The 13,243-nt window shown below is 41.6% G+C and overlaps 1 protein-coding gene across 37 annotated transcripts in view; it reads left to right on the forward strand.

Moving 5' to 3' along the window:
• The window catches only part of PCCA (propionyl-CoA carboxylase subunit alpha), a 420,374-nt gene that overhangs the window by 136,910 nt on the left and 270,221 nt on the right, over window positions 1-13,243 (forward strand). The window contains exon 1 of one of the 37 annotated variants that reach the window (XM_086330478.1): window positions 6,166-6,231. The exons of 35 other annotated variants lie outside the window; for them this stretch is intronic. The gene's annotated coding sequence lies outside the window, so the exon portion shown is untranslated. Of the gene's footprint in view, window positions 1-6,165; window positions 6,232-13,243 lie in introns of those variants that run through there. One more of the 37 variants, XM_086330476.1, reaches the window with a different exon arrangement.

Consider the following 13,243-nt stretch of genomic DNA (forward strand, 5'->3'; position numbering starts at 1 on the left):
TAAACGTGGTTTATATACTGATGAGTAATACCACCTCGGGTTCTCATTCTCTTAGAGGTGCTCAGTGTGGCTTTCCTGTCATCCTTTCATGCTTGCGCTGCTGTTAAGAAATGAGAATAGTTGATAGATGTATTTTACTGGAAAGAAGACTGAAATTTATGGCTGGTATTTGAATTGGGGTAATAATTTATTTCTCGGCCCCTAAATACTTACTCGATCTTTTAGGAAACTTGAGTTCACTGTAGGCTTGATTTGTTAATCATTTCTGTGTTTGTGGCTCAGTTTGGTCACTAATACTGAACTTGTTGCTTAATATTCTTGCTTCTCTTTGCCTCCTTGCTTGCAGTTGCTGTTGTTCAAATTGCCAGGCTCTCTTTATCATGTGAGCCTGTCACTCTGTTGACAGTTGATCAGATCAGGGATTAGCGTCTGACCCAAAGGCAGTCGATCTGCGGAAGGCCCTAGGCCCAGGGTGTGTGGGTGTGGATGGGGTCATGTGTGGTGGGGGTTGTGGGTGGCGGTGGGGTGCAGAGAAGGTTGTGACATTCTGAAAGATGAGAAGGAGCGGCCAGCACATGAGGATCTGGGGGTAGACCCTTTCCAGGAAGAGAGAGTGAGGAGGTGTAAATGTTCTGAGGCTGGAAGATTAGCACGTTGGGTAGAGGAAAGGAGGCCCATGTGACAGGAGAATGCATGAGGAGGCATGTGTTACAGGATGTGGTTGGAAAGATGGGCTCAGGGCAGATCCACGAGGGTCATTGTAAGAAGCTGGGATGTTAACATGAGCAGCTCTAGGGAGACGCAGTGGGGAATTTTAAGCATGTAGTGATGTAATGTGGTGTATTTCTATATTAACTGTAACAAATGCATATCAGACTGGAGAATTATGTGATTAAAAGCAGTTATGATAATGGGAGTAGGAAAAAATGTAAACTATATATAACAAGAAACAGCGCCCTAGAAGTTAGAAGTCTCCTGCTGGTCTTTCTGTAGAAATCTTCCCTCCTTAACTTTGTCTTGCTGCTCCTAGGACATATCTCCCTGTGAAAACAGTGCTGTCTTCTAATTTGTACTTTGCAAATCATCCCCTTTTCAGTAAGCCCCCCCTTACTTAGAAATTAGTCTGAGACCAAGAAACATTCCTCTTCCTGCAGTGACTTATTTCCTTAAGTCTTGATTATTTAGTCTTGAAAAACACCTAGTAAGACCATCCATAGTAACCCTTGACCCTTCAAGTCTTAAGGACAGTCAGGGGAGGGTGTGGATACAAAGGGAGTAGATGGTATCATAGTTTAAGGTGGCCTCTTGAAATTCTGTCTCCTTTGATATCTTTCTGCCAGTGTTAATCACTGACGTGTGTGCTCGTTTATTTGGTTGTGTCCAACTCTTTGCAACCTCATGGACTGTAGCCTGTCAGGCTCCTCTGTCCATGGAATTTCCAGGCAAGAATACTGGAGTGGGTTGCCGTTTCCTTCTCCAGGAGATCTTCCCGACCCCGGGATTGAACCCGTGTCTCCCGGATTGCCTGCATTGGTAGGCGGATTCTTTAACACTGAGTCACCTGGGAAGCCCGTTAATTACTGATAAACTTCTTTACCTTTCTGTCTGGCTAGCAGGTGATGGTTATACCAAGCAAATGTGCTTTGTATACGGTAGGTGTGGACATGTGCACACAATCACTTAAATTCCAGTGGACAGTTTGCCTCTCTAACATTCTTTCCACCGCTGATGATTTGTTTAAGCTACTTATAATCATGTTATCTCTTTTGACAATTATTGATTCAAGGATGAATCAGTGAAGGCTCAAGCCAGTTTGGATCAATGAAACAGAATGTGAGGCTTTTCTGGCATTCCTGGGAAAGAAGCTTTCTCATTCATTAGAGAGGCCGTGGTGCTCAAGCTGCACACCACCCACCCCCACCCTTCGGTGAGTGAGAGGGCTTGGTGCATCTGGCAGCCATTTTGTGAGTGTGAGGATAGCCAGCCAAGGACACAGCTGACTTACACAATGGGCCGGATCTGAAAGAGTGGCAGAGAAACCCAGACTTGGGAGATAACCTTTTAGAAGAGTTTGTCTTGGTTTTGAAGGGAGTGCGTGTTGGTGGAGGGGAGAGTCAGGGTGCTTCATGGGTTGACAGCATTTTGTACTTTGTCTCTCTTAGTCGCTCAGTCATGTCCAGCTCTTTGCGACCCCGTGGACTGTAGCCCACCAGGCTCCTCTGTTTGTTGACTTCTCCAGCCTAGATTACTGGAGTGGGTTGCCATTTCCTTCTCCAGGGGATCTTCCTGACCCAGGGATCAAACCCGTGTCTCCGTATCTCCTACATTGCAGGTGGATTCTTTACCCACTGAGCCGTTGGGGAAAGCCCTTTTGTACTTGATCAGATATTTACTGAAAAGTCTTCCTGTCCCACTGTGCTGGACACTGAGAAGTTTAGTTTAGAAATAAAGTAGGGCACAGGACTTGCTTTTTCAGGAATCTTATTTATGGGCATTAGATTTTGATTCCTTCTGTCTCTCGTACTGGTTTTGCAGATTGAGAGAACACTCAGTTATTCCTATTCAGTTGAAACTTTCAGAACCAGAGCTTAAAGCATGAATCCTTAGGTTAATAAGTCAGGGAGGCACTGTCAGATCTGTGAGTTGCTTTAACGGTGTTATTGGGCGGCTAGCCCCACAGTGCACATTGTCCATAGGTATTTTGAGGAATCCTGGAGTGAGAAGATTGGGAGCTTTGAGGAAAGTATTGGAAACAGAGACTAAACAGCTGTCGGGTCTTTTGCTCTGTGTTCAGGCTTCATTCTTTGAAATCGTGCTGTTTCTGGAGGACCTATGACATCATCCTGAGTTGTTGCGAATAGCGAGTTAAAATATTTAAAAAAACTTTTTTCTATTTTATTTAGAAAGTTATACCTAAGTTGTTGATTATTTTGCTTATGTCTTGACTGTTTAGAACCAACAATGATTATAATTTTTTGTTTCCCAGAACTGTATGGTTTTTATTTTAAACCCATAAAATTATGCTTTTTTTCAGCCTAAGATCATTTCTGTGCTGTCTTCTTATCCAAAAAACCTGAAATCAACTTATATGTTGTTAATTTGCAAAGTCTTTGCTAGACTGGACAACCATCTTGGAAATGGACTGAATCTTTTTAGAGCTTTATTATAGGTAATCTAAGGAAGATAGGGGCTTCCCTTGTGGCTCAGCTGGTAAAAGAACCTGCCTGCAATGTGGGAGACCTGGGTTCTATCCCTGGGTTGGGAAGATCCCCTGGAGAAGGGAAAGGCTACCCACTCCAGTATTCTGGCCTGAAGAATCCCATGGACTGTATAGTCCATGGGGTCGCAAAGAGTTGGACACAACTGAGCGACTTTTGCTTTCACTTTTTCAAGGAAGATAGAAGACTTAATTTCAAATTACTTGCATTTTGTGATGTGTTGGCTTTTTATTTCTTTATAGGTCTTTAAACTATAGTCTAACCTCCTCTTAGGGCTTCCCTGGTGGCTCAGTGGTAAAGAATCCACCTGCCAATTCGGGAGACGTGGGTTCGATCCCTGGATCAGGAAGATCTGTTAGAGAAGGAAATGGCACCCCACTCCATTTTTCTTGCTTGGTAAATCCCATGGACAGAAGAGCCTGGTGGGCTGCAGTCCATGGGGTCACAAAGAGTCGGACACAACTTAGCGACTAAACAACAGCAGCAAGGCTTTTCTTAGGATAGTTGAAATTTGTTTATGATGGATTGGTATTATAGCATGAGAGCACTGTTTTCTGGCTGGTATGGTGGGTGGGTCTTAGCATGCTCTGAAAATGCCTTGACATGTCTTCCCAGGTCATGGAGTTCATCACTGATGACTTGTTTATATCTTCTCCTGACTTCTAATAATTCTCTTTATGCGATTTCTACTGTGGATACTGAACCTAAAAACTCAGACTTTGAAGTTTGTTGTTAAATAGCATTATTAAATCAGAGTTGAAGTCTTTGGTCAAGCTGAGTAATTGCTGTTTCAAAATTCAGTTTTGAAAACTAAAAAACATTCTAAATCACGGAGATTTATAGCATGAAGAGTAGTACTCCAACACACCCTTTTTGTATTGGAAATGAAGTTTTAAGGTAGTAGTAACATGAGTAAACTACTTGAAATCTCCCAGAACTTTGCAGCACTTGGCAGCAGTGATTATACAAGTAAATGTGTTCCCTGGTGGCTCAGCGGTAAAGAATCTGCCTGCAGCACAGGAGATGTGGGTTTGATCCCTGGGTCAGGAAGACCTCCAGAAGAAGAAAATGGCAACTCCAACATTCTTGCCTGGGAAAATTCCATGGACAGAGGAGCCTGGCGGGTTACAGTCCATGGGGTTGCAAAATGAGTTGAACACAACAACGATTGAACAACAATAACAGTTTTTAAGGTTTCAAGTTCTGGGTAGTTTATCACAGGAAATTGTATTTGGTTTGGTACCTGCCTTACTGAAGACATTTCCATCCCATGTAAGAGTGTCTTCTATGGAAGTCTCCCCTGGATGTCCTGCCAACAAGTCACTTATGTGAAACTTAAAATGAAACTTATTCTTGTAACCAAACCTGCTCTTCAGTTCCCTGTCTGAATTAAGTTTTTTGATCTGCAAACCTTACGGTCAACTTTGACTATTCCCCTTCTCTTGCACTTCCGAATTCTGTCTCCTCCCTACATCCGTTGCTGGGTCCACTATTAATTAGTATCATTGCAGCTCTTCTCGCTGCTTTGCTCTTCACTGAATTTCTGCTGCTGTCATATTACTTCCTCCCTCATTTCTCTCGCCTGGACCACTGATGACTTCGTCTACTTCAGCATTCTTCCGTGGCTTACTGCTGTCTGTGGAGCCTGTGTTCCTCAAGGTGGCATGCACAATAGTTGCATTTCTGTCTGCCTTCCAACACTGTCTGTGCTTACTTAGCTTCTCTGTAATATCTGTTACCAGAGTCAGCTGGCTGCTGTAATTGTGTTTAGCTTTCATCTGAAGAGCATCTTTGCTTCTTTGAGAACAGTGGCTTGCTTGCTTGCCTCAACTTTGGCCATGCGATGGAAGGACAAGTAGATTTACAAGAGAGCAGGGTTTTAGGGTGAGAGGAGGAGGTGAAAGGTGTGGGGAAGAGGTAAGGTTAGCTGCTTTAGGAAGGGTTATACCGTCTCAGGACCAAGACTCTTGGAATAATTTAAACACCCGCATATGGGAAGGTGGGTGGGGAGACCTCAGCAGCCAACAGTTGTGAACTGTGACTTCTGGGTTCCTTCACAGTAGGGTAGCAGCTCCCTAGGGTTCCCTCTGTGCTAGGTGCTTTGCATACTGAGTGGCTTAAGCAGTGTTCAGCTCTTTATGACCTGTAGACTGTAGCCCGACAGGCTCCTCTGTCCATGGGGATTCTCCAGGCAAGAAGACTGGAGTGGATTGCCATTTCCTTCTCCAGAGAATCTTCCTGAACCAGGGATGAAACCCGGGTCTCTTAAGTCTCCTGCACTGGCAGACAGGTTATCACTAGCGCCCCCTGGGAAGCCCAGTGCTTTCCACTGATGAATTAATTTAACCCTCCCAGATACAGGAACTGAGGCACGGAGTGGTTAAGTACCTTGTCCAAGGCCAACCATATAGTTGGTGGTAGGGTTGGAGTTCAGGCACCTCCACAGTCCCTGCTCTTAACCATTGTACTCTACTGTTTCTAATTCCTGCCTTCCATTCTTTTTTTTAAAAAAACTATATATTTACTTTTGGGTGTGCTGGGTCTTCGTTGCTGCGCTCGGGCTTTCTCTGGTTGCGGAGTGTGAGGGCTGCTCCCGAGCTGCTGTGCTTGGACTTCTCGTTGTCGTGGCTTCTCTTGTTGGGGGCACAGGCTCTCGGGTGTGGGGCTTCAGTAGCTGTGGCTCCCGGGCTCTTGAGCCTAGTTTCAGTAGTTGTGGCCAGCGGGCTTAGTTGCTGCTCGGCGTGTGGGATCTTGTTGGATGAGGGATCAAACCCGTATCTCCTGCATTGACAGGCGAATTCTTTTCCACTGAGCCATCAGGGAAACCCCTGCCTTTCTTTCGTACAAGAATATAATTTACACTCCTGCCTGACAATTGTTCTGTATGATGCAAGAGCCGTGGGAGGTGAGGGCTTTTAAAGGTGGTGTCAGTCATAACTTGAAAACTTTAAAAGGCCATGCAAGAGGGTATGAGTATATATTTGATGGGACTCACACTGGCTGGCAAAACATTGTAAGTATATAATTTTGCTGAAGTTAATGTTTATGTAGTTGGCATAAAATGATGCTTCATCTATTATATGTGATGTCAGTTTACCCCCTCTTCAGTCACAAGACTTAGACTGAAGGGCAGAGACTGCATTCTCAAGTTTCATTTATCTAGCAGGGTAGAAAGGCCCTGGGTGGACTTTCTGAGAAAGAAATATCCGGTGATATGAGCATGTTAAAATTGCAGCAGTATTTACATCTGAACGGAAGAGGGAGATTCTCTGATGCTGAGGGGAAGAATTTTTGTCTGGAAAGAATTCCCTTGCCTTTTGTTGTCCACGCTGTTGACAGTTGCATCATTGCCACTTTGTATGTAGAAGTATCATCACAGTAAACTTAGGTTGATTTGGCTAACAGTTTCCCTGCCTATGTTTTTTATTCTGGTTACCGTTCCTTTACCAGAGTATACTACTGTACTTCTGTGTCAAGGCAGCCAGGCTGTTTTGTGACTTTAATTGCTTGTGGTATCCTGTCCTCCCAGTTGGTTTGTCAACTAAAAGAGGGCAGTGGTACGTCTTTGTCTTATCCATCATCCTTTCCCTCGAATTAACACAGTGCCTGACACAGAGTGGGTACTTAGCGGGTTTTGTAGAGTGGCCTTACGTGTATACTGAAGTATGCAGTTGGGATCTGATTGTTGTAAGGCTTAAGAGAAGGAGAGGAGACCTTTGGTTGTGTGATTCTCTAGATGTATCGTGATTCTCTAGAGACCATAGAACCTTTTACAGACCAGTGAGTGGGTTGTTCTCTTGAATACGTAAATGTTTGTTTTCCCATGCTGCTTTTTCAAATCCTAAAAATCCAAATTGTCTTTTTTTCCTTCAAATGGTATGCATTTCGTGAAGTCTTCCTTGATTCCCTGGCTAGACTGTTGACCGCGCCTGATGTCTCCTTACATGTTTAGTGCCTCTGCTATAGTCTCTACCATCTGCTGTTTTTAATGTTTGGGATGTATAGTTTGTTCTACTAGACTACCAGACAAGTCCGAACCGGCATGCTTTGGAGAGTGAAAGGAGGTGCTAGTCCTGTGGGTGCTGGGGTGATAGGTGTGTCCTGGAACTGTGTCAGGAGGCGTATGACCCTCCCCAGTAGTCAGCACGTGCCACCTGAACCCAGGGTGTGAGGAAGCAGCAGAGTTGCAGATAAAAAACGCTGGTTTGGGTCTTATCTTGTTTCTGCCATTTCACCTATTTAGGCATGGTGGATATTTGGTTGTATCCCTCAGATCCCAATTTTACTGACATATTAAGTGGAGATGACTAGTTATTTCCTGCTGGTTTCTTAGCCCTGTTTTTTTTTTTTTTTTTTTGAGGAAAATGATTAAAGAATACAGTTTGGAAAAGATAACACACCCCAGTATATATAGCAGCACTTTTTACAGTAGCCATGATATGGAAGCATCCTAAGTGTCCATTAACAGATGAATAAATATGGAAGATGTGGTATATATGTTCAGTAGAACACCACTTAGCCATAATGCAGTTTTGTTGTTTGCAACAGCATGGGTGGACGTTATGCTTAGTGAAATAAGTCAGAGAGAGACAAATACTATAATTAGATATTACCGCTTTTATGTGGGTTGTAAAAAATAAACTAGTGAATATAAAAAGATGAAGACAGACTCACAGATATATAGAGAACAAACTAGTGGGAGAGGAAATGGGAGAGGGACAAAGGAGGGGGTAGGGGGTTAAGAGGTGCAAACTACTGCGTGTAAAATACATGAACTAAAAGCGTATATTGTGCAGTGTAGGAAATACAGCCATTATTTTATAATGACTATAAATGAATTATAATCTATGAACATGTGGTCGCTCTTGTGTGCACCGGAAACTACTACAATGTGAATCGACTACACCTCAGTGAAAAAAACTATGGAATGTTAGAGTAAGGTATTTTATTTCATATGTGTAATTCCAGAATAAATTGAAGACTTCCTAACTTTGTAAACCAGCTGGAACCTGATGTGACTGAAATGTTTATCTATAAAATGGTTTGTAGAGTAAAGTGAGCCTTACTACAGTGGTTTCCTAGACAGTGCAAAATAAGGAAGTAAATAAATACTTAGCATTGTTATTGTTGCCCCACGGGCATGGCTGCGGTCCTGGTGTGATTAGATTGACTAGTTTTCTGTGAGTATGGTTTCCTGTGGTCATGTATGGATGTGAGAGTTGGACTGTGAAGAAGGCTGAGCGCCGAAGAATTGACGCTTTTGCACTGTGGTGTTGGAGAAGACTCTTGAGAGTCCCTTGGACTGCAAGGAGATCCAACCAGTCCATTCTGAAGGAGATCAGCCCTGGGATTTCTTTGGAAGGAATGATGCTAAAGCTGAAACTCCAGTACTTTGGCCACCTCATGCGAAGAGTTGACTCATTGGAAAAGACTGATGCTGGGAGGGATTGGGGGCAGGAGAAGGGGACGACAGAGGATGAGATGGCTGGATGGCATCACTGACTCGATGGACGTGAGTCTGAGTGAACTCTGGGAGTTGGTGATGGACAGGGAGGCCTGGGTGCTGCGATTCATGGGGTCGCAAAGAGTCGGACATGACTGAGCAACTGATCTGATCTGATTGTTATTGTTAATATTAGTGCATTCCTCGTTCTTTTACTCTCTTCAAACTTTAAAAAATTATTTCCTACCTAAGTTTATTTCTACTTGGGTCATTCCGCTACATCTTATTGTCACTATCTCTTCATTGTATCCTTGTTAATAACCAGAATAAAGGGTGAAGTAACAGGTTGGCCACTCAGACTAATGCTGAGTAGGGTGAGGAATTACTTAGTTACTCTAGGCAATTAACTGAACATCATGATCTCTGCTTTTTTTTTTTTACATTCCATTCATTATTTGAAATAAGCTTTCTAATGTAGGCTGTACTAGAGCACAGCAATTAAATCTGCTAACAAGACAATCCTCACTGTAGGTAGAGCATGCTTTATTCAAACCATATGACTCTTGTTTCCATCCAGCGGTGGTATTGAAAACTTGATGTGTTCCAGAAAGCAGTAAATTTAGTACAGTATGTGGAAGGACTTCTAGTTGTAGCAAATTTTAAAAGAAATTCGAGTTTTCAAAAGAGAGTACATAATTCAGATAATGTGCCAGACTAATTGAAAAAGTTTAAAAATTAAAGTTAATATCTAATGTTTGGATTAAACACAAAATCTCTAGCCTTTCACAAGTTTTACCAGCTTACTACTAACAGTAAATGTTAATGGCTTGTGAGGAATGAACAGGAAGGTGAGCCAGGAGGCATCTACATTAACATTCCCTTATGCTAATTGAAGTATTATTAAATCTTACTTTTTTTTTAAAGACTTAAACTGTAAAATTGCTCATCTAATTCCATAGTTGTTATAAGGTATATTCCAGAATTGAACTGGAAAAATTAGTTTTCAATCCAAAGTACCAATCAATTTTAGTATTCATGAAACAATAAAAAATAATTTGATCAGGGAAAAATGAAAGCAACTCATTTTTAATTTTCAGATTGTTGAGCTATAAAAGTATTTCGTGTGACGTGCAAAAGAAGGAAATTACATTTCATAACGAAATAATTCCTATGACCAGGAGAACCTTAGCAATACACAACCATATTTAATTGTAAAGCTTCCGTGCTGGGATTCATGGGGTCGCAAAGAGTCGGACGTGACTGAGCGACTGAGCGACAGAACTGAACTGAATCCTCTTAAAAAATACATCTAGAAGAAATACTTCAACATTTGTGTCTGCATCTTTTTTTTAAAAAATTTATTTTACAATAACATTTATTAGAAATATTGGAGCACAGACATATTCCTACAGGTAGTCCTGTTAAATAGTAATTAAACTCTATATAATCATTGTATTTAAAATAGAATTTCTTATGGGTTTTAGACAACTGGGACTTCAAATCATGAGTGTCATAGTTTGTTCAATCCAGTACTTAATGATTAAGAGTTCAAGGTTTTACATTAATAATTTTATATGAACAAATTTAAATTTTTATATATTCAAATGTTATTTTATTTATTTAAATTATTTATTTACATATTTCAAACATCACGTAAGAAGATCAGTCTCTATGAAAATTCAACAAGAAGTTCACAATTGTGCCTGCATCTTTAATTAAGGCATTATTACTGTTGTTGTATTACAAAGCAAAAATAAGCTTAACTTCTGGAAAATGCCAGGTAGCTAAATGCTAACAGTTTCATCCAAGCAAATTTAATGTCATGAATTGATCATCAACATTTTCCTAATATTAAAAAGATATATATTCTAATATTAAAACCGGAGTTTCTTGAAAGAAAGAAGGCTAAATTTATCTCAAAGATCGACTTTTTAGTTAATTCTAATTTTCTGTGTTTACTGCTAAAGAAGTTACTGAATTCATTTTCTCTGGGTGTCTTCTCTTTCGCTTTTCTTTGATTCTGACCAGAGCAACCAGTCTGAGATTTTACATGATAAAGGAAGTCTGTGAAACTAATCCTAGAAACCTCTTTTCTGTTTTCTCACATAACACCTCCAGGCACCAAAAAGACGGAATACTTCATCTGCATTCTTAAACATTGGGAATTTAGAATGCTTCTTTCATCTGGAAGTGTTACTGCATTTACATTTCCTCGAAGATAAAAAAAAAAAAAGGTTAACAGCCCACTCAGGTTTCTGTTAACTCATCTCTTCTTAGTGTCCTGATCTGCACACAGAGAGTGTAGAATGTGGAAGCTACTACACAGCCTCTCCTTAACAATCATGGAGACTCTGGAAATAGTTATCAGTGCTGATTACCGGGAAATAAAAATAAGAAATCAGATGTGCACAAAAGCATGGCAGACACTAACAGACTTCACTCTTAGTCTTTTAAAATGAAAGGAACATTTCCATAATTAATAGCAGGCGGATTCTTTACCGGCTGATTCACAAGGGAAGCCCAAGAATACTGGAGTGGGTAGCCTATCCCTTCTGCAGGGGATCTTCCCGACCCAGGAATCGAACCAGGGTCTCCTGCATTGCAGGTGGATTCTTTTACCAACTGAGCTGTCAGGGAAGCCCAGTACAGAATATAGAAACCTGAATTTCTAAAAGTAGAATGTTTTCCACCTGAGCTTAAAAAGTTTACCCACCCAAACACAAAGATATTTAGATATTTTTAGTTTGTTTATTTAAATGATTTCTATTAAATTAGTACTGAAAACCTCTTCTTTGCCCTAAGAACCTTTGTCAGAAACCCACATCATTTAGTAAAAGGCACTTAACAGTTTTTTGAGTTGACAATAGCTGAAGAATAGAAATGGAAACCATCCCACTCACTGTCAAATATTAGAAATAGAAATTGTCCTATTGCTGTTTTGTCTACTTCCTATGCATGAAAAGCAAGGTTTTATATTCCTTAACTAGAAAACCTGACTTCTGCCAATTGTTACAGTGTGAAAAGTTACCACTATTCTATTTCCCTAACTAAATATTGTACATGGCTATGATCTGGAAGTAATAACATCACTTGAGTGCATTGGGCCAAGTATACACTTAATACAAAATATACATTAGACTGAATGAAATCCGGATACTGGTCATATCACAAGAGAAGGACACAGTTTCCTTTGGTTAAACCAAGTCATAGTGTATACAGTGTACCCTCAGTTAAATGCAGCTTGTAAGCACGTCAGTAGATTTCAGGTGATCTTGCAGTTAGCATCCCAAACAAATTGAAGAACTTTGCTGGTTTATAAGTTTATGTTGAGAATTTTAAAGAGCCTTTTCTTCCCCTTCCACTATCCACCCCCAGCAACAGTCAAGTTCCTTAATATTCTTATCCTAATGAATCACTGTAAATTGGGTTCTTAATTTGCAGTGAACAGACTAGCGCTTGAAGAAAACGACTCCTACAAACGTAGGGGGTGGGGGCTGATGGAACCTTCTTCCGGGTGGTTCTGCACCTCTCTCATGGACGCCCTGCAGTCAGTGTGGAGGAAAGCAAATTAGGGTTTGTATCCTGATCTTCTCGAGTGTGCGCACTGTACAGCCTGGGACTCCCAGTAAATGCTCATGCACACCTTGGACCCAATACTGGGGGTGAAGACCCGGCCGACTGGTGTTTACCCATGACCGTGAACACTACACTATGAATGTTTTTCCCATCTCTGTGTTCACATGTTCTCCTTTTTATTTCTAATTATTGTTTTGAAAAGTACCCTGAGGGTAGGTTCAAAGCCAACTACCCAGACAGGTTTCAACACTGATGTCATGATCTGAGAGGAGAACCCTTCCATCTTCTACACAGTAACTTGTTAGAGCCCAAGTGCCAACTTGGCTGAAATTCCTTCTTGGTACTGAATTGAGGTCTTTGGTTTTAACTTAAAAAGCTGAGTAACATTGCATCAAAATACCAGAAGTGGTCTCATTGGAAGCAAAAACTAAATAAATCAGTTTGTAGGTTGCATGTGTGACATTTGCAATATAGTATAATATACTGTGATCCAGTGTTAGTTGCTCAGTCATGTCTGACCTTTTTTGACCCTGTGGACTGTAGCCTGCCAGACTCCTCTGTCCGTGGGATTTCCCAGGCAAGAATACTGGAGTGGGTTGCTGTTTCCTTCTCCAGGGGATCTTCCCGACCCAGGGATAGAACCCGTGTTTCCTGCATTGCAGGCAGATTCTTTACCATCTGAGACACCAGGGAAGCCCCACTGTGACCAAGAATGTAATGGAACGCAGCTTCTGGCACCTGATCCACAGCGAGCAGGGTTTGCCACCGGCAGTGAAGCAGAGGCAGTGAAAGGGAGGGGAGGAAGGCTGGAGGACGGGTTCTCCCCGATGGGTTCTGGTTTCATCCAAGATGGGACAGCAGTCCGGTCCTCCTCCACTGACGGACCAGTGTTCCACTGCTCAGAGAAAGCAGTCCAAGCTCATCTGTGACTTTAGCGGTGCTCATGGTCACAGGAAGGTCTTTTTTTTCTTTGCAAAGAACTAGTCAGACGGAATTCCAAATCAAC

This window comes from Bos grunniens, chromosome 12 (assembly GCF_055505025.1).
Source record: "Bos grunniens cultivar Pamir isolate PY7600 chromosome 12, Bosgru_T2T1.0, whole genome shotgun sequence".
NCBI classification, from domain to species: domain Eukaryota; kingdom Metazoa; phylum Chordata; class Mammalia; order Artiodactyla; family Bovidae; genus Bos; species Bos grunniens.